The sequence below is a fragment of the Eptatretus burgeri genome, chromosome 17 (genome assembly GCF_056783735.1).
Source record: "Eptatretus burgeri isolate ZD-2024b chromosome 17, Ebu_testis_v1, whole genome shotgun sequence".
In the NCBI taxonomy this organism is placed as follows: domain Eukaryota; kingdom Metazoa; phylum Chordata; class Myxini; order Myxiniformes; family Myxinidae; genus Eptatretus; species Eptatretus burgeri.
Window position 1 is genome coordinate 5,324,954 of NC_140977.1, and position 22,112 is coordinate 5,347,065.

At 48.5% G+C, this 22,112-nt stretch overlaps 1 protein-coding gene across 1 annotated transcript in view; it reads right to left on the reverse strand.

The window, feature by feature from the left end:
- Positions 1-22,112, reverse strand: part of LOC147009158 (uncharacterized) — a 110,366-nt gene that overhangs the window by 72,719 nt on the left and 15,535 nt on the right.

A 22,112-nucleotide genomic window follows, 5' to 3' on the forward strand; every position in this document is an offset into this window, starting at 1 on the left:
GCGACCGTATAGGTCCATATACCCTAAGATCCAGGTCAGGATTGTGATGACATATGTGTGGGGGGAAGTAAAATAACTCAAGGAGCGGTGCCCCCTGCCCCCACTTATCCCATGCGAGAAATTGTTCCAGGTGTGCCAGCAGTACCAGCAGCGCAAGGCAGAGAAGGGCGAGATGTGCAAGCTGCTGTCGTGGTATATCAACCGTTTAAGGAACATGAATTGAGATCGATGCGTGACTTGATATATCAAGACCGTGCAAACGGTTGGATTGGCGACCCCAGAATAGATATCAGGAAGACAGAGACAAGAGGGGCACTCCCCCGCCAGATGCTTGTTTTGTGCGTGGAAAGACAGGTCATTGGAAACGAAATTGCCCCAAAGGAAGACGGGGACCAGGTCCCCCACCTGCTTACTCGCGAAGGTATTGACAGGATGAGAGTGGACCCTCGAGCGAAGGAGCAATGCTGACATTGAGACTGACGGAGGAGCTGACCTATACTCTGAACGTCTCCGGCAAGGAGCTTTCCTTCTTGGTCGACGCGGGGGCCACTCGCTCTACAATTTCAGTCAAAGAACTGCCAGGGGTTGAAAAATCTAGAATTAGCGTCCACGTAGTGTGTTTAGGGGATAAGATTCAAACGTTAGGCACAACAGCACAATTACCGGTAAGATGTGGACCACTTCAGGAGAAACATGCATTCCTTCTCACAACCACCACGCTAGTGAACTTGTTCGGTCGAGACTTGCTATGTAAGTTAGGATGCACGATAGCATGTACAAAGAAAGGGGCGTTTGTTGACATCTCCCCAGAGAAAGCACAATTAGCAATGATGGTTTTAATGGCACCGCACCCAGTTGTTTATTGGTGGAGGTTGCCAAAACCGCCAATTAGTGATGTTTTAATGTGCTCTGGTGCAATCTTGGCAGAGAGCCAAAGCATGCGAAATTGGCTATAAAATGCACAGGTAATGACACGTACTTAATATGATGCCCCACATTGTACAATTTACTACGATGCAACCAGAAATGATGTTGAATTTGCAAAGAGAATAGCTCCGCATTTGGGAAAATGTGATAAGTTGTCCGTTTGCCGCTTAATGATTGGAAAAGAAGGCATTGCAGTGGAAGTTAAGCTCACAGAAGGACAGAAGCAATTGATGAAATATCCATTGGAGGTAACCTCGCATGTAACATTAACCACAGCAATGGGATATCACTCAAAGGATTTAGGCTTCATGGTTTAATCACCTGCAGGGGGCAGTGGTGGCTTGCTCTGGAACTCTGTTACATTGGCAAGTGCATAAATTGGTGAATAACGAAGGATGGATCTGTGATTTAAAGGAACAGGTTCTACGAGGGATGGTGGAGGAAATTGATCTGCCTCCAAAATGTGAGATGCTGACGAGAACTGCAAGTGAGACGAAGGATTCAGAAAGTCTGCTGGAAGAGGTTCTGCAAGAATTGTGGACCCGACATGATAATGACATGGGTCACATCATCAGGGCAGCACCTTTCGTGGTCAAACTCAAACCTGGAGCGCGTTGGCCAAATGTACGCCAATATCCTCCCCGAAAAGAGGCGGAAGCCAGAATAGCACCGGTAATTAAATCACTGAAAGAACAAGGGATAATTGTGGAAACTTCAAGTCCGTGTTACACACCAATATTGCCGGTTAAAAAGCCACAGAAGGATTTGTTCAAGACCTGCGAGAGGTAAATGAGGTGATTCAAAGTGTTCATCCAGTGGTACCAAGTGCAGAGGTGCTGATAACATATATCCCCGCAAACTCCACTCATTTCACGGTAATTGATTTGCGTTCCGCGTTTTTCTCGGTCTCGATTGCAAAGAAATCACAATTTTTATTCGCCTTTACGTATAATGGCCACCAATATACATGGACGGTCCTGCCACAGAGCTTTGCTGATAGCCCTACGTTGTTTTCGCATGCGCTGCATAAGGACCTAGACAATGTAGTATTTAGAGGAAATTCAGTGCTGCTACAATATGTGGATGATTTGCTAATTAGTTCCCCAAATAGGGAAGCGTGTGAAATAGATACGCTGCAGCTGCTTCAGCCGTTGGCGAAGAAAGGCCATAAAGTAAACAGAAACAAACTACAACTGGTGAAGGAGAAAGTTAAGTATTTGGGGCACAACATTTCACACGGGAAAAGAGAGTTGGACAAGGGAAGGGTAACTTCAATTGTGGAAGTACTCTGCCCTCGTACAAAAAAGGATATGATGCGGTTCCTAGGCATGGCAACCCACTGCAGGCAGTGGATTGTCGATTATGCAATTCTGACTAAGGAACTATATGTTGTGGTAGGTAAGAATCAGCCCAATGTAATCGAGTGGACTGAAAGAATGGAGGAGTGTTTTAATAAATTGAAAGTAGCACTCTCGACGGCCCTGGCTCTGGGCCTTCCAGATTACGAAAAGCCGTTTTTCCTTTATTCTCATGAAATAAAAGGGTTTGCACAAACTGTGCTGACGCAGCAGCACGGTGACTGCCAACGCCCAATAGCATACTTCAACCGATGGTTAGACCCGGTTGAACGCGGCCTGCCACTCTGCTTACAAGCCGTGGCCGCGGCGGGTTATGCTGTGAAATTCACGGTGGAAATCGTAATAGGTCATCCTCTTATCTTGAGAGTTCCCCACTGCGTAGCGTCTCTTCTGACACAGAAACAGACACAAAACCTAACCAATATGCGACTGCTGCAGAATGAAACGACCTTGCTCCATCGACCGAACCTCCAGATAGAGCGTTGTAATGTTCTTAATCCAGCTTCCATATTACCAACAAAGGAAGACGGTGATCCTCACGATTGCACCGAAGCGATCCAAGTGGTATCCACGGTGCGACCAGACCTAAAGGACCAGCAGTTGGAGAATCCTGACTCAACCTTGTTTGTTGACGGATCAGCTTACCGAGGTCAGGATGGTTCAGGTCATGCGGGTTATGCAGTTTGTACTGATGGCACAATCAAGGAAGCAGCTAGTCTGCCGTTGCACTACTCCACACAGCAGGTGGAGCTATGCGCCCTTATTAGGGCTCGCGAATTGTCAGCTGGTCAGACAGTAAATATATACACCAATTCCAAGTATGCATTTGGTGTGGTACATGACAAAGGTGCCATCTGGAAAATGCGAGGGTTTTTAACTTCCACAGGCACACCCATTAAGAACGGCAGTTTAATATCTGAGCTTCTAGCAAGCATCATGCTAACAAAAGCGATAGCTGTCTTTAAATGCCGAGCACACCAGAAACTAACAACAGACGTGGATGAAAGACATAATAGAGCAGACAAAGCCGCTCAGGCAGCTGCGGAACACTCTATTCCCTTGGTAATGCCGGCACGTATAGCAAATGAGCATGTTAAGCTACACCAATATAGCTTACCAGATATCATTGCCATCCAAGCCGCAGCACCAATTAATGACCATGACAAATGGCAGGCAAAAGGAGGAATTATGGATGGAGATGGATTATGGACAAACAATGGGAAAGTTATAGCGCCAGTCGAGATCCTGCCGTGGCTTGCACGCATGGCCCATTTGAATGGACAAGTGTACAAGAGGGGGACTGTGACACAGGTGCACAAATCATGGTATGCGCCAGGAATTGGGAAAGCAGCCGAAGAGGTCTGCAGGAGTTGCCATGTATGCTAAGAGCACAATCAACAGATGACAGGTAAAACACGCAAGTTAGGCGCTCATCCCCGTCCGTGAGGTCCTTTTGTACACCTGCAAATAGATTTCATCAATATGCCTCCGTCATGCGGTTTTAAAAATATTTTGGTAGTGGTAGACATGTTTACCAAATGGGTGGAGGCATACCCATGGGCAAAGGCAGACGCTGTCACTGTGGTAAAGCACTTGATGAAAAGCTTTTACTGCCGATTTGGCATCCCTTATCAGTTATCACATGATCAAGGGGGACACTTTACAGGGGAAGTGACACAAGCAGTATGTAAGGCGTTGGGAATTCAGCAAGCGTTTCACTGTGTGAAACGCAATCAGCAGGTGCTGTAGAAAGGCAGAACAGAATTCTGAAGAACAAGTTGGCAAAGATAACAACAGAAACAGGGTTAAAATGGGCGGACGCATGACCTTTGGCATTAATGAGGATGCGGTCGACCAAAAATCAGGGTTATCTCCTCACAAAGTATTAATGGGAAGGCTGATGCGGTTGCCTGTAACCGCTCCAACCGATATGAATAAGCTGGACATTGCAATGATGGACGAAAATTTGCTGACATTTTGCAAACAGCTTTCCAGGATTGCTCGAGTGATACACACGAGGGTGAAAGAGGGGCTTGTTCCTCCCCAGTGGAGGAGAATGATGATTTGCATGTAATGTTTGGAAAGGAAGATGAAAATGTAAATGTGGATGTGGACTGAGATGCTGCAGATTCTGACATAAATGTTAAAATGGAACTGGAAATGGATGTGCATCAGTCAAGTATGAGTTCAGACTCAGACCTTGAGCCTGAGCAGTTTTTGGATGGAGATTTTACTGAGTGATTGTTAATCAGAGGGTTTGGCAAGTGATCCCATCTTTCGTGGGGCAGGTAGCTCTCTCCCTTGGTTAGAAGGGTGCAGGAGGAGCCTTTCAACCACCATGGAGACCATCTGGAACTGCCCCGAAGGATGGAACTCCTCCCAGGTAGTGGTCTGTCTGCACTGTGAAGCTGGGTCATCTGCCGGCCTGAGTTAAGAAGATGCTTGATTGTGATTTAATAAAACATTGTTTCTTAAAGTAACAATAGGAGGGAATGTTGGGATTCATACCTTTTTTAAAGCTTTTTGTTTCTTCCCAACTCAATTCACTCACTTGCAGTTAATTAAAATATATTCCTGCTTGCCGGTCCAAAGGAACATTGTGTAAAGAGATAAGGAATGTGGTCGACCTTGAATGATCCACAGGAACATTGTGTTAGTGGATCTGGGAGTAACTTCACGGCCTCCTTATCTTGCTTAATACACAGGTGTTGAAGGGACATAAGCCAGTTGGTAAACAGCTGGTCCTGGGATGAAAGGAAGGATGATTATGTAAAGGAATTTGTTTGAGATAAAACAGTGTATATATATATATGAGGGAGTGACTCGACCATTCGGGCAGAGCACTCTCCGGGTTACCTCAATTGCTAATTGTTGTTCATAGTGTTTCCTGCTCTCCGTGCGCCGCATGTATTGATAGATAATAAACAATTTTCTCTCAAGTACATCGACATCTTCATGCCTTAGTAAAGGGTGATTGACGCCTCAACATATACATACATATATATATATATATATATATATATATATATATATATATATATATATATATATATATATATATATATATATATATATATATGAGCCTTTCCACAGTAATGGGTAACCATTGTGTTACATACATAGTCCACATTAAGTGTGTCCAGTTTATCTTGCAAATGAGGGGAAAATAAAAGACTGGCCCGTCCACTACTGGAATCCAACAGAAAGAAGATAATCTAACCCAGCACAATTTATTGATGCGGTGTTCTGTCTTCATCAACAGAAATGTAACAAATGTTACATTGACATTCAAGTTGTTGGCATGACCACAGGAGTTATTTTTTTCTAATCAACTGAATATGAATTTTTGGTTGTGGTCAAGAAATGCTATTATTATTTATATATATATATATATATATATATATATATATATATATATATATATATATATATATATATATATATATATATATATATTGTTGCGGTTAAGGAAATTCGCAAACCACCATTCAGGTCCTGTAGGTGAGATATCTCTGTAAGTACATGTGTAGTTAGCCCCAAACCCGTTGTTTAGAGCGAATAAATGTGATTCATTCGGGATGCGACCCTTTAAGATAGCCGTTTTTCTGTTCTATCTTTATTTTGAACCAACCACGTCTCAACCGCCATCACACAACAACCACCAACCGCAACGCCGCTTCACAACAACAACAACGCCAACAGCCAACGACCTTTACCTTCACAACTCGCTCCCGCAAACATCGCATCACCGCCATTCCAAACGTCGCCATGGCCATGGACCAGCACATTAAACCCTCCACCACCTTCGCCTCTCCTTCTGCGGCCATTCCCGCACTGCTTGTGGGCACCGAGCGTCAGGCTGTCCTGGCCTCGTGCAGGACGCGCGCCGAGCCGCGGGTGCAGATAGCGGCCTTTCCGAGGAGAAGTCGGATCAGGAATGATACACGACCACTTCTGATCCGTCCAATCAGCAAGCGCGGGGCGGTTTGGCCCCACCTCCAGGCGCGTCGGAGTAGAATCGATATATGCAAATTCGAGGATCAGGGGAGACTCGCGCCCCTTTTTCTCCGTCCAATGGGCGAGCGTGGCTCCACCCCCAAGCTCGTTCTGATCCAGAAATTTGCATATTGGTTCTCCTGCCGGACTATAAAGCGCAGAGCACGGGGCGAATTTAGTCAGTTTTTGAGTGGGAGAGAAGGTTGGAGGCAGTGAGTTGGAGTCAGGAAGGTCGAGGCAGTCAGGTCGGAGTCTGTCGGGGTTCGGAGTCTGTCGGGGAGCTGCAGAGAGAGGAAGCCTGGAGCCTGGAGCGCGGTCGAGGTGATTTGCTGCAGTCGGCTGAGGAGAATTGGGGAGGAGGTCGAATAGCTCGGGTCCAAGGCAAGGAAGACGGCGGTCGGCGACGAGGTGGCAGTGGAGTCGCTCGTCGCGGGACCCAAGCAAGCCAGCTATCCTCTTTCCCCAGAGCATCAACAATTCGCCCCTTTTTTTCCCCCCGCGCTGAGATAGTGCGAAAAGGGGGCCCCGTTCCCACCCCACTCCAAGCAGTGCCAACGAAACCCGCGAAGGAGCGCGGAGTCGGGGCGCAGCGACATTTGCGGCTCATCACAAGACACGGGTAGAATCCACCCGGTCTCGCGGCCCACAGGCCCCGTCTGCCCCCTTGTCTTTGAGGGTGGCCCTTTTCTTTTGTTTCTGTGTAAACGTGTGTTGTTGGCGCCGTCTGTAAAGTAAAACTGTGTAAGTGTTGCCGTGTGCTCACGTAGTCGGTAGTAGATCTGCATTGTTGTGTTTCTTTTGTAACATCTGCTTTTGGTGCAGAATTGTTGTAATTGTATATGTGTGCTCTCCGTGTGCCGCGAAATAAATGTGAATTATGTTGAACTGCTTTCCCGTTTCGCTTCGTCTTTTCTTTAATTGAATCTCCATCTTGCTTCACGTAAAGGGTTGGTAGTGGGCTTAATATGCCCGATAATTAATTAATCGGAACCGTCGAGGCCGACGATAACACCGCTCGGTTATACCGCTAGTACGGAACGGGTCGCTTAAGTGGCCCGTGTCCGGAGTCGACCTGCGGCGAGGTGCGATCGCCCGGTCTACCCTCTGTGTGGGTACTTAGGTAGGTCGAATTTGGCGAACAATCCTATCCCACGAGGGGGGCCGATTGGCACGATCGTGGTGAGGCCGAAAGGCCCACCCGTGACTAGTTCCCGGCGTTAGTCCGAGAGGGTCACGACAGAATTGTCCGTCCGGTGGGCGACGTGCCGCGATTCGAGTTACGTGGCCGCTCGCACGCCGGCGGGCGCGAATTCGCAACACTGGTGTCACGTCGTGGGACACAAACCCATCCCCCTCCTCGCGGCACTGGTGTCGGAGAGCGGGGAAACTCTCCTGTCTCCAGCTAAATTCACAGGAATCGGTCCAGGGGTGAGAGGAGCGACCCCCGATTCCCTCCAAATTACGAGCGATTCAAATTAACCCTTTACGAGAAATAAGATGGCGTCTCAAGGTGAGCGGGAGCCGGGGTTATTAGAAATGGATTTAGAATGTGTAGAATTCATGGTCCAGGATGAAATCCCCGTGCAGGAAATGTTGGTTGTGCAGGAACACGAACTCCCCCAACTGAACCCAGAGCCCGAAATAGGTGCGGCGGCGGCCGCGGTGTATGACACCTCCCCTCCCCCTCTCCGCCAAAACCCCCCGATCCTTGCCGAATCGGCTCAGCTGAGTGCACCCGACATGGCCCAGCTATGCACCATGCTGGCGGCAATGACTGCGAAGATGGATACAAACACAAATGAAATGAAAAACGAAATAAAAGGCATGAACAAGCAAATTGAAACAAATGCGCAAGGAATGAAGGAAGAAATGAAAGAACTGCGGGGTGCGACGCAGAATATGGGCCGAAGCCTGCAGGCGGGCATGAAGGCGACGACAGTGGAGCTCAAAATGGCGACGCCACGTGTGGGAGCGAACGAGCTGGATGGGAGTGCAACGGCTGTCAGGCCCGCGGTGGAGGCGGGTGAGGACAAAATAATTCGGGGGACATGTTGGGCGAGAAGCGTGACGGTGACCGAGGGGGAAAAACTCATTGGGGTGACGGAGACGTGCACGAGGGAGATACGAGACGAGGTGAAAGAAATTGGGAGGGAGAGAAAAGAACAATTAAGACGGAAAGCAAGGATGAGGTACGCAGAAATCGTGAAAGAGCAAGGAGTGAAACAGAGGGAAGCACGGGAGCGACTTAAGGAGAAAGCAAGGTTGACCTACGTAAAGATAAGGGAAAGACGCCAGAAAGAAGCAGAGACTAATAGACATGAGGAGACAACAGAAACTAATAAATGTAAAGAGATACGGGAGATAGAGGGTGAATTGGACGGGGTTAGAGATGCACACACACACACACACACACACACACACACACACGGAGTTAGTGGAGGACAATGAGGGTGAGCTTGCGGAGTGTGTAGGGACCCGGTGCGAGCAGTTGGATAGCCTCCTTCGGGAACGGAGGGAGACGCTGTGCCCCCTTGAGGTGACTCACGACCAGGTGGGTTCGGTCGTGTCGAGCGAGTTCGAGGGGAGGAGTGCTGCGAACAGGTGCACGGAGAGCTTGGGGGGGTATAGAGGCCCCGGAAACCCTTGTTGTGGCACAAATCCCCAGGGTGGTTGTCCCGGTGTGTGTGGTGCAAGGTGTGAGTGCGCCCCCGTGTGGGGAAGCGACCCCGTGTGTGAGTGGTGTGGTGGCAAGTGTGCCGAAGGGCGTGCTTCCCAGCACGTCGTGTGTGGATGAGACACCGCGGGCGAGTGCCCCCGCGTGTGTGAGTGGTATGGTTTGTGTGAGGGAAATGGCACAAGTGAGTGAGCGGCCGAGTGTGAGGAAGACAGCATGTGTAAGGTCGCTGTGTGTGAGGGAGATGACGGTGGGCATGCGTGAGCATGCAGCCGCGTCTCCCGGTGTGAATGTGATGGAGTGGTGTGTGAGCGTCGTGACACGCAGGTGTGCGTGGGTGGAATGGAGCCGGCGACAGAGGAACGAAAGCCGGGTAGCGGCCGTAGTTGTATTGGGGACCGTGCCGGGTTCACCTAGCAGCGAGCGCGAGGTCCGTGCTGTGCAACGCACGAGGCCGCCACGTGCTCGCTTGCGGGAGTGAAGCCCGGTCCGGAAACGAGCGCGGTGAATGTTGCCGATCCCGCGACGGACAAAGGTTAGGCAGGATAACGGATTTGGACCGGACAGGTTCTCCACGCGGACGCGTGTGTTCAGCTCCAACAGGCAGGGCACATGTGTTCGCGTGGGGAACCCCTCGAGACGTGAGGCTTGTGTTTTTTTTTATGCGCCGGGTGACGTCATGGCTGCGTGTATGGTTGGAATCTGGCAGGAGGGTGAATCCCTGCCGGATGGTACCGTCCAAGTGGGACGAGGGACGCGAACAGCTGCCATGACGTCACGCCAAAGGTTCGCGGCTGTGAATTGCCGTGCTGGTGCGCAGGTTGCGAGTTGCCGCGCTGGTGCTGCGCATGTGAAAAAAAAAAAGCAAGCCTCGCTTTTGGGTGAACAGGATTTCCTGGGCAAGGGGTGGATGATCGCCTTGACCAGGGCACAGGATGACAACTAGCTCGGGGGAAGGGTTAGCATAGCGAGACCGTCTCCATGGGGCAGGGGTAAGTCCTCATGGGGCCCGTGGAATGGATAGGTAGAGGGTTTTAGTGAGACTTAGGAGAGGAAATGACATTTTCGGATTTGAGGACATGGACAGACTTTGGATGTGTAGAGGGGACGTAGTTTAGCTCCGTCGTGTTAAAAGGAACGTGCTGTAGTTTAAGGGACGATGTGGGAGCACGAGTTAGTGAGGGGAGGGAGTTAGAAGGATGGCAGGATTCATCGGTGTGTGTGTGTTGAAGAGTTGGTGAGTTGTGTTGTGCTTGGTGAGTGCGTGAGGCCAGCGGGTCTGTGTGAATGGAGCGAATGTGGAATGCATGGTGCAATGAGTGATTGGGGGGAGGAGTGACTCCCGCCCAAGGGACCCTGGGGTCAGTGTAGAGTGAGTTAGCTGGGTTAGTTAAATTGACAAAATGGAGGTCGTTTTGCTGTTGGTGTGAATGTAGGCTCGAAACCTGTTTGGAGGGGTGCAGGAGCCCTGTTGACGGGCTGGGAGCGTGGCTGCGAAAGGTGAGTATCGCTGAGTGGGTACCCCGGGCACCAGGCTAGTCGGCCGTAGTAGGCCAAAGGCCCATGGGGGGGGGGGGCGGGATAGCGTAGTGGGCACGGGTGCGCCCGCATGGTGCGGGGGCCCGGGGCGCCATGAGCCACGTGGGCAGTGTTGTGGGCACGGGTGACCCTCGGAAAGGGGCCTGGGAAGCCAGCCTGTCACGTGTGCGTTTCAGGGGAGTCGCCATGGAAGGCACTCCCCGATGTTTAGGGAGCTGGTAGGCTCGGAGGCAGTGTAGTGCCCGGGGTTGCCATCGTAGGGGAATCGGCAGAGGGTCGTGCCTGCAAAGGGGAGCCACGCGTCCCAGCCATGAGACCGTGTGAGGGCACGGGAAGAAAATTGGGGGGGGGGGGCGAGGCCCGAAATTGTAAGGACACCAACACAGGCGACGGGAATATGGGTTTTTAGAACCAATAACTTAAGCGAGAGGCGCTTGTTGAAAGCCCCGGGGTAGTTTAAAGGTAAATGGATACGGTAGATTAGGAAGTGTACCCCTCCGCACCATCCATCCCTTCGCTCTCGTTGTGGGCCACTGGACCCACTTTGGGTTAAGATTGCTGAAGTCTGGGGAGGCCATCTTGAGGCTTGAGTTGGGCCTCAACGCAGGACGCTAGCTCTCCCTTATTCCCCTCCGGGAAGGGAACGTAGGGGTTGGGAGCAAGCGAGTAGACGATAGGTTAGCCGAACAAGGACGATAAAGGGGGTTAGGGGACGATTTATAGTGGGGAAGTAAAAATAAAAACAACCAAAAAATAAGTTGGGGCTCATTTGGGTTTTTTACAAATTAAGGGGGTGGGTATGGACAGTGACAGGCAAAGGCGATAGGTGGGAGGGAGACCGTAGGGTAGGTCCGAGCCCGCCTTCTGTGTGGCCAGCACCACCGCACTCCCTCCACCAACCTCCATCTCAAGGCAAAAGGCTGGCCAGCTTCATCTGCTGGCTGTGTTGCTGCAAGGCCTGTGCCGGCCCACTTTATCTGCCGGCTGTGTTTTGCTGCGAGGCCTGTACCGGCCGGATCGTCTGCAGCTGTTTACTGCAAGGCCTGTGCCGGCCAGATCGTCTGCCGGCTGTGTTTGCCTGCAGCGGCCCTGTTCTGCCGGCTTTGTTTGCCTGCTGCCTTTGCAATGCCATGCCCACTGCCCCTGTTCACCAGGCCCGTTCAATTTTGCTTTTCCCCCCCCCCCCCCTGTTCATTTCCATGTGCGCCAGGATCAAGGCAACAGTTTGCAAGTTGCGAGAACTGCCCTGTTGGCAGCTACAACACGGGCCTGCAGTGGCGGCCCGTGCACCGTGTTTGCGTCCATCCATTCATGCATTCATCCATCCATCCATCCATCCATTGTGTTCATTGCGTGTGCCACTTGAGCTGGCACGGAGACTGCGTTTGTGCAGCCCGTGCACCGTTGTGGTTCACTGCGTTCAGTTCAAAAGGGAAGGCCTTGGACTGCGTGTGAGCAGCCGGCCACGTTCCCTGTCACCTGCATTGTTTGAGCCAGAGACTGCATGCGAGCAGGCTGGCTCCCTGCTAACTGCTTTCTTTTTGCAGAGTCCATTGATCCTGGGCCATGGTTTAGTGTAAAATTTGTAAGTTAAGGTTAAGATGTACTGTACATATGAGTGCGCCCCCGGCATGTCTGTCTAGCGCCGGCAATTTTATTTAAGTCGTCCGGGTGAGTGGGTTGTTTAGTTCGTTACTCAGCCCTCAGGTTATTTATTTTGGGGACACGAATACCATGAATGTCGCACTCAGGGATCCGTAGGTAAAACGTACTAAGGGAGAACGACACATGATGGCACACGAAAATTTGATGACTCGGGACGAGTCTGTAAAAAGGGGAGGGGTAGTGTTGCGGTTGAGAAAATTCGCAAACCACCATTCAGGTCCTGTAGGTGAGATATCTCTGTAAGTACATGTGTAGTTAGCCCAAACCCGTTGTTTAGAGGGAATAAATGTGATTCATTCGGGCTGCGACCCTTTAAGATAGCCGTTTTTCTGTTTTATTTCTAACAATTCTTTATTTTGAACCAACCACGTCTCAACCGCCATCACACAACAACCACCAACCGCATCGCCGCTTCACAACAACAACGCCGCCAACAGCCACGACCTTTACCTTCACAACTCGCTCCCGCAAACATCGCAGCACCGCCATTCCAAACGTCGCCATGGCCATGGACCAGCACTTTAAACCCTCCACCACCTTCGCCTCTCCTTCTGCGGCCATTCCCGCACCGCTTGTGGGCACCGAGCGTCAGGCTGTCCTGGCCTCGTGCAGGATGCGCGCCGAGCCGCGGGTGCAGATAGCGGCCTTTCCGAGGAGAAGTCGGATCAGGAATGATACACGCCCACTTCTGATCCGTCCAATCAGCAAGCGCGGGGCGGTTTGGCCCCGCCTCCAGGCGCATCGGAGTAGAATCGATATATGCAAATTCGAGGATCAGGGGAGACTCACGCCCCTTTTTCTCCGTCCAATGGGCGAGCGTGGCTCCACCCCCGAGCTCGTTCTGATCCAGAAATTTGCATATGGGTTCTCCTGCCGGACTATAAAGCGCCGAGCGCGGGGCGAATTTAGTCAGTTTTTGAGTTGGAGAGAAGGTTAGAGGCAGTGAGTTGGAGTCAGGAAGGTCGAGGCAGTCAGGTCGGAGTCTGTCGGGTTCGGAGTCTGTCGGGGAGCTGCAGAGAGAGGAAGCCTGGAGCCTGGAGCGCGGTCGAGGTGATTTGCTGCAGTCGGCTGAGGAGAATTGGGGAGGAGGTCGAATAGCTCGGGTCCAAGGCAAGGAAGACGGCGGTCGGCGACGAGGTGGCAGTGGAGTCGCTCGTCGCGGGACCCAAGCAAGCCAGCTATCCTCTTTCCCCACAGCATCAACAATTCCCCCCTTTTTTTCTCCCTGCGCTGAGATAGTGTGAAAAGGGAGCCCCGTTCCCACCCCACTCGAAGCAGTGCCAACGAAACCCGCGAAGGAGCGCGGAGTCGGGGCGCCGCGACATTTGCGGCTCATCACAAGAAACGGGTAGGATCCACCCAGTCTCGCGGCCCACAGGGCCCGTCTGCCCCCTTGTCTTTGAGGGTGGCCCTTTTCTTTTGTTTCTGTGTAAACGTGTGTTGTTGGCGCCGTCTGTAAAGTAAAACTGTGTAAGTGTTGCCATGTGCTCGCGTAGTCGGTAGTAGATCTGCATTGTTGTGTTTCTTTTGTAACATCTGCTTTTGGTGCATAATTGTTGTAATTGTATATGTGTGCTCTCCGTGTGCCGCGGAATAAATGTGAATTATGTTGAACTGTTTTCCCGTTTCGCTTCGTCTTTTCTTTAATTGAATCTCCATCTTGCTTCACGTAAGGGTTGGTAGTGGGCTTAATCGGAACCGTCGAGGCCGATGATAACACCGCTCGGTTATCCCGCTAGTACGGAACGGGTCGCTTAAGTGGCCCGTGTCCGGAGTCGACCTGCGGCGAGGTGCGATCGCCCGGTCTACCCTCCGTGTGGGTACTTAGGTAGGTCGAATTTGGCGAACAACCCTATCCCACGCGGGGGGCCGATTGGCACGATCGTGGTGAGGCTGAAAGGCCCACCCGTGACTAGTTCCCGACGTTAGTTCGAGAGGGTCACGACAGAATTGTCCGTCCGGTGGGCGACGTGCCGCGATTCGAGTTACGTGGCCGCTCGCACGCCGGCGGGCGCGAATTTGTAACAATATATATATATATATATATATATATATATATATATATACACATATATATATATATATATATATATATATATATATATATATATATATATATATATATATATATATATATATATATATATATATATATATATATATATCGTGGGCTCTCGGCGTGATGATTATTAAACGACCTCTGACTGGCTCAAAGCCTTCTGTAACAAACGTGACTTTGGACCGCAATCGGAAAGCAAGATTTTTGGACAGCTTTTACGGTGATATGGACTTACCACTAATGTTATCCTTTGTTGCACATTTTTCATTTAGGTTTAGTTATGTTATCACAAAAATAACAAGACCGTATTTTTAAAGGTTGTGCAGCTTGAGCATTTTGTTTCTTTCATGACGAATTGACCGATAGCATAACGTTTGTTACTCTGTTTTCAACCCCCCGGCATTCACATTGAAGTATATTTTTCGCAAATTCCGGGTGTATGATATCATAAGTGAAGTCTTTTTACACATATAATCTAAACCAGTCTCAATCAAAAACGTATGCGTTCATATAAAACTCTTGGTAAATCTATTTAGTTTTTAATATAACACTTAAGACAAAGATTTATTCCAATCACAGTGAATAAAATTTTATCTGCACGCTTTAATTTTAGGACAATAACGGTTTTGCTCTAAATGATATACATCTACATTTATATACACCTAAAAACATGTTAGTGGTATTCGATGGATACTTTAGGAATTCTGTGATAGCTCCTGAAGATAAGACCCTTAAATGTAGCATAATATGGAATAGGCAGAGCCTAGAAGCGAACGTCGAATTCTTCTTACATTCGATGCTGCAATTTCTGGTTACTTCCGCCTGGATTTGGGATCAGCGATGAAATAATGTAAATCACGATTAAAAATTATTTTTTGATGATGCGGGAGATATCTTTATTATAAAATTAGACTTAAAACTGCGAGAGTATTTCCTCTCTAGTTTTGTTGTTAATTTTTTAGTCATAAAGGTGTGATTGGGTATACTAGAGATCAAATTAATTATTTGTGCATTTCTATAACCGTGATAACAATACTGCATATTACCTCAACATTACCTTCACAACAACTACACCGCCTAGAACAGAATCTCATCTGAAAAAATAAATATTACCTCAGCATTACCTTCACAACAACAACTCCACCGCCGAGAACAGGATCTCATCTGAAAAAATAAATATTACCCCAAAATTACCTTCACAACAACAACTACACCACCTAGAACAGGATCTCATCTGAAAAAAACAAATATTACCCCAACATTACCTTCACAACAACAACTACACCACCAAGAACAGGATCTCATCTGAAAAAATAAATATAACCTCAACATTACCTTCACAACAACTACAACGCCTTGAACAGGATCTCATCTGAAAAAATTAATATTTCCTCAACATGACCTTCACAACAACTACACCGCCAAGAACAGGATCTCATCTAAAAAAATTAATATTACCTCAACATTACCTTCACAACAACTACTACACTGCATAGAACAGGATCTCATCTGAAAAAAAAAATCCTCAACATTATACCTCAACAACAACTACACTGCTGAGAACAGGATCTCATCTGAAAAAATAAATATTACCTCAACATTATATCTCAACATTACCTTCACAACAACAACTACACCACCTAGAACAGGATCTCATCTAAAAAAATTAATATTACCTCAACATTACCTTCACAACAACAACTACACCGCCTAGAACAGGATCTCATCTAAAAAAATTAATATTACCTTCACAACAACTACATCGCCTTGAACAGGATTAGGCCATCAGCCATGGCTCAGAAAGTGCTTGAAAATCAAGTTTCGTTCCACTCATCGGGTGGGGGGGTAGACAAAACCTTGATAATATGATGGTATATATCCAAATACATATGAATGCAAAAGTTCTCCACTCAAATAGCTGCAGTTATTGTGTACTTTCATCTTGAAAATCGATGCATTCGCCGCGATCTCTCATTTGAATTTTCTCCACACGGATCACGTGACGCCTCGACAGCCAATAGATCGGCTGACATCGTATGCAAATTATGCCAGACTGTCACGTGACCAGCTAAGTTGTCCAAGGTGGAAGCTTCCTGCAGGGAGGAAATCACCGGCAGCTGATCGGCGATTTTTGATGAATATGGCCAGTGAGGACGCTCCCCCGTGTATTATTCACCAGGACAATGTAGCGAACGAAGAAGTCAAACGTTTTACGTCTGTAAGATGGATAAATGGAGAGAAAGTGTCAACAAATGGCTCGTCTTAGATGGTCATGAACTACGTTTAGCCGAGAGTGCCAGTGTAAAGATTTCAAGTTACCCCCGGGGGGCAAAAACTATAACTGTCTGAGAAATACTGATTTCCATTAATAACAATATTAAAACTAAAACTGCCACTTTATAACTGCTGGCAGTGATTACCGGATACCCAGACATGTCCGCCTTTGGCACAACTGATACCGCATGAGACTTAAATCATAGTCGCAAAGTTTCGCATTGAAAGGATAAGTGGTGCCAGAGAAAACATTATTTAATAGTGATACAAACACAGGCCTGCTTCGAGACGGCGCAGAACAGACGAGTTACGAACCGAGCACACAAAACGTTCAATTTCGTTATTATTGGCTACCAGATTGAAATAATTAAATAATTCTGGCTGCCAAACCGCGTGACCGATCAGGTTGAAATTTTAAACTTTTGTTTCACATGTCGGCTAAATTACAAATATGAAGTTTCATATATATATATAGAAGCAGCGGTTCCAGAGTAAACATTACTTAATATTTATCCTTCAATCCAAGATGGCGGCCAAACCATGTGACTTGTGATGTCATAATTTGCACCACATGTGCAAACACGAAGGTAGATGATAATTGCAAATTTTCACTTCGACAGGTTCGGCAGTTCCAGAGAAAACATTATTTAATATTATTCTTAAATCCAACATGGCTGCCAAACCCTGGGCCCGATCCCGTTGAAAATTCAAACCTTCATTCCACATGCTTGTTCCACCATAATGGTGATGTTTCACATTTATTGATGCAGTAGTTCCCGAGTAAACATTAATTAATATTTTTCCTTCAATCCACTATGGCTGCCAAACGTTGTGTCATACCTCAAAAGGGGGTGAGAACTTTTTATTCGTCATGGAGAGGCGGTCATTCTGGTGGAGTTTCGCCTGGATCTGTTCAGCCATTTCAGAGAAAAAGACGTTTAAAGTTATTATTTTTCAATCCAAGATGGCTGCCGAACCAAGCGACCTATGATATAATAAATTTAAATTCTGCTTTCCATCATCGACCCGAACAAGTTTGTGAAGTTTCGTGGAAATCGGAGAAGGTCTATTTTCTATCCAAGATGGCCGCCAAACCATGTGACTTCTGAGGTAAAAGTTTTTTGCCATTTATGCAGAATTGACGGGAGAAGGCAGTTGCTAATTTTCGCTTCGATGGGTTAAGGAATTCCAGAGAAAACATTATTAAATATTTTTCTTAAATCCAACATGGCGGCCAAACCATGTAACCTATCAATTCGAAATTAACAAACTTATCTCGCATACATATCCCGAATATAGCAGTGAAACCTCGCCTTCATCGGACCAGGGCTTCTGGAGAAGATGTTTGAAGGTTTTATGGTTTTTTCTAGATGGCCGCCAAACCATGTGACCAATCAAGAAGAAATTAACAAACTTGAAAGAGAACCTCTTGGGGAATGTATCTGTAAAGTTTCGCCTCAATCTGTCCAGCCCTTCTGGAGAAGAAGATTAAAAAAAAAAAACACTTCGGCTTCATGTTCCTTTTGTTTTCTATCCCATTGTTCCTCTCCTTCTTCCCTCTCCAATCTCGTTGTGTCCTTCAATTTCCTGATTTATTCCTTGCTCCTTCAACTTCTCTCGTATTCCAACCTATTTTTTTCCTTTTGTCGTTCAGTTTCAAATTCATACTCTTTCAGTTTTTTATTCCACTGTCTCTCTTGTTCCTCGTTCTGCAATCTCATTATTTCCTTCTCCTGTCTTAATCTTTGTTCTTTCAGTACTCTTTCTTGTTCCTCATTCTGCAATCTCGTGGTTTCCTTCCATTGATCGATTTCCTTCTTCTGTCTCATTCGTTCTTCCATCATTACTCTTTCTTGCATCGCATTCTTTAATCTGGCCTTGGCTTCCAGCTGTTCGATCTGTACAGTGTGGTCCCTTAACGTCTCATTCTCTGCTGTCGTTCTTTCTTCTCTCAACTTCTCCAGCTCGTCTTGTAATTCCCTTTCTTTGGCTTCGTGCTCCAGTATCTCATCAACTTTTTTCCATTTTTCCTCACTCTGTTCATCCCTTTCCTTGCACATCTCATCCCTTTCCCTGCTCACCTCCTCATACGCCAACCATGCTCTTCTCCTCAATTGCTCCTGATATTCCTGTTCTCTTGTTACCTCCTCCTCCAGTTGCTTTACCCCCAAATTGTGTTTCCGTTTTTGCACTTCTAACTTTTTCTTCAGCTCGCTCTCCGCTTGTTCCCACTTATGGATACTCAACTCTATTTTCCCTATTTTTCCCTTTAATTGTTTTACTTCCAGCTCGTGTTTCTGTTTTCCTTTTTCGAGCTCGGTCCTCCATTCTTCCTTCAATTCTTCCCAAAGCCCGCCAATGTCCGGCGTAGGCGCGCTTGACCTTGCCTGCCACGCCCACGTGGTTTGAAACTATTGTTGGGAGCGCTCGCCTCATGTTGCGCCATTTGCCGCGCCATAAATAGCCGCTCGCTCCGTGCTGCACTGAGGTGCGATCGCGCCGCCATTATGCGACCCAGTTTGCCGGCCAAGTCCATGCTCAGAATATCGGGTTGAGCTCGCCGGTGGATTATAATTACCAGAGGTACCATCCGGGGCCATGGATTCTACATTTCTACACATATACATTTCTACCCCGGGCACCCGCTCACCTTAAAACTCCATCTTATTTCTCGTAACGGGTTAATTTAAATTGCTCGTAATTTGGAGGGAATCGGGGGTCGCTCCTCTCACTCCTGAACCGATTCCCCGTGAATTTAGCTTGGAGACGGGAGAGTTTGTTTCCCGCTCTCTGACACCAGTGTCGCGAATTCACACCCGCCGGCGTGCGATCGGCCGCTCGACTCAAATGGCAGCTGCCTCGCCCACCGGAACGGACAATTCTGTCATGACCCTCTCGGAACAACGCCGGGAGCTAATCACGGGTGGGGGTTTAACCCCACCACGACCGTGCCAATTGCCCACCCGTGCAGGATAGGGTTGCTCGCCAAATTCGATCTACCTAAGTACCTGCGCGGATGGTCGACCGGGCAATTGTACCTCGCCGCAGGCCGACTCCGGACACGAACCGCTTAAGCGGTCCGTTCCGTGCTATCGGGATAACCGAGCGGTGTTATCGCCGGCCTCGACGGTTCCGATTAATTTTCGGGCGTATTAAGCCCACTACGAACCCTTTACGTGAAGCAGGATGGAGGGTCAATAAAGAAAAGACGAAGCGAAACGGGAAAATAGTTCACACAATGCACATGTAGCAGTTACAACAAAAGAAACAATGACGCAGAGTTACTACCGAATACGCGTACACACGGCAACACTTTTACAGTTCTACTTTACAGACGGTGCCAACACACATTTACTCAAAAGCAAAGGAAAGAAGCCACCCTCATAGACAAGCGGGCAGACAGGCCTGTAGGCCAATATGCGCGCATGACCTGAAGGAGCGGCCAGGTCCGCGAGACCGGGTGGGTCCTACCCGCGTCCTCGTGACGCGTTGGCGGACGAGCCGCAGATGTGGCCGCGTGGCTGTGCCCTAACTCCGTGCTCCTTGGCGGGTTTCGTTGGCCCGACGCTTGGAGTGGGGTGGGAATGGGGCCCCCTTGTTGCACTATCTCAGCGCGGGGGGAAAGGGGGAATTGTTGATGCCCTGGGGGAGGGAGAATGGCTGGCTGGTTTGGGTCCCGCGACGAGCGATCTCACGCCGCGACCTCGCCGCCGACCGCCGTCCTTCTCGCCTTGGACTCGAGCTCCTTGGCCTCTTCCCACAACTCTCCTCAGCCGACTGCAGAAACCAACTCGATCCCTTCGCCACCCGACTCCACTCTCTACCACACCGATGGCTCGACTCCCTCTTTCTCTGCCTACACACACTGCTACTGCCACATTCTGCCGCTGCCACACTCTGCCACGATTCGCCTTGCGCTCGCCGTTTTATAGGCCGGCAGGAGAAAACAATATGCAAATTTCCGGATCAGGATGACCTCGGGGGCGGAGCCACGCTCACCAATTGGACGGAGGAAAAGTGGGCGTGAACTTCCCTGATCCTAGAATTGGCATATTTCGATTTCACAAGACGCGCCTGGAGGCGGGGCCAAGCCACTCCGCGCTTGCTAATTGGACGGGTCAGAAGTGGGCGTGTAGCATTCTTGATCCGAATTCTCCCTCGGAAAGGCCGCTATTTGCACTCGTGGCTGGGTGCGTATCTTGAACGAGCCCAAGACAGCCCGACGCTCAGTATTCACAGGTGGTGCGGGAATGGCCGTAGAAGGAGAGAGGTGAGGGTGGTGGAGGGTTTATCAGTGGTGGTTTGATGGTTATGGTGCCGTTTGGGAATGACGGTGATGCGATGTTTGCGGGATTGAGTTGTGAAGGTAAAGGTCTTGGCTGTTGGCGTTGTTGTTGTCTGAGGGTTGGAGCATGGTTGTAGTTGGTAATGATGGCTGGCGTGGTGGTTGTTGTGTGATGGCGGTTGAGACGTGGTTGCTTCAAAAGAAAGATAGAACAGAAAAACGGCTATCTCAAAGCGTCGCAGCCCGAATGAATCACATAAATTCCCTCTAAACAACGGGTTTGGGCTAACTACACATGTACTAAAAGTTATCTCACCTACGGGCCCCTCATGGTGTAATGCGAATTTCCACAGCCGTAACTATATATATATATATATATATATATATATATATATATATATATATATATATATATATATATATATATATATATATATATATATATATAATCGTCGTTTTGGGGATATATTGGGTAAAAGAGAAATATGTCATTTTTATTTAGTTCAGAGTACTGCAATGTGTGATGAAATATGCGTTGCGTATGCATTGATGGATGGTTCACCCCCACCCTTCCCACCCATCCCATGTTGTGTTTCTCACTCCTCCAGCCCATCGTGTTGCAGGTTTCTTTCCCGTGTCTGTTTCGCATCCTATCACTCCAGCCCCTGTGGGAGCTGGCTATTATTTGGCATCTTTCCACGGCCAAATATCGGATCAAAAATGATACACTCCTACAACAGCTCGAGCCAATTTGGGGAGGAACTTCATGGCCAAATATCGGATATAAAATGATCAAGCCAGAGGATGATCCCACATTGGATCAGAAAGAGTTGATACCCCCAAATTATACAACTAATCGGGACCGACCCAAGCGATCAAGAGGAGAAACGGGCGGACTTTCAGGCATGGGGAACAATAAAAGATCCCATGTCTTGCGTCTTTTGTCTCTCACAAGAGCCGCTTTTTCTGTCTGGGTTCACGACGTCGCTGTCTACCTTCCTGCCTTCCAGCGCTGTCTGGACTCCTGAGCCACAACTGGTCTGAGCTATCATCAGCTTCTGGCAGTTTCCGTGAGTCGCATCAGCCGATTGTGGTGCTTCTAGTTGTGTGCTATGCGGGACGTGCCGGCATGTACAAGCTGCCATGACATCTCAGTGCGCTGGAGAGTGGGGGGGGGGTGTCAAGGTGTGAACCTCATGGCCATTGATTTCTAGTACCAACCTACAGCATCAATCAAATAATGAACAGAGCATAAGGGGTGCCATTCACCACAGCCATGGGGGACATCCCACACCCTTCAGCATCCGCAGGCTTGCAGCTCATGCAACCACCCAG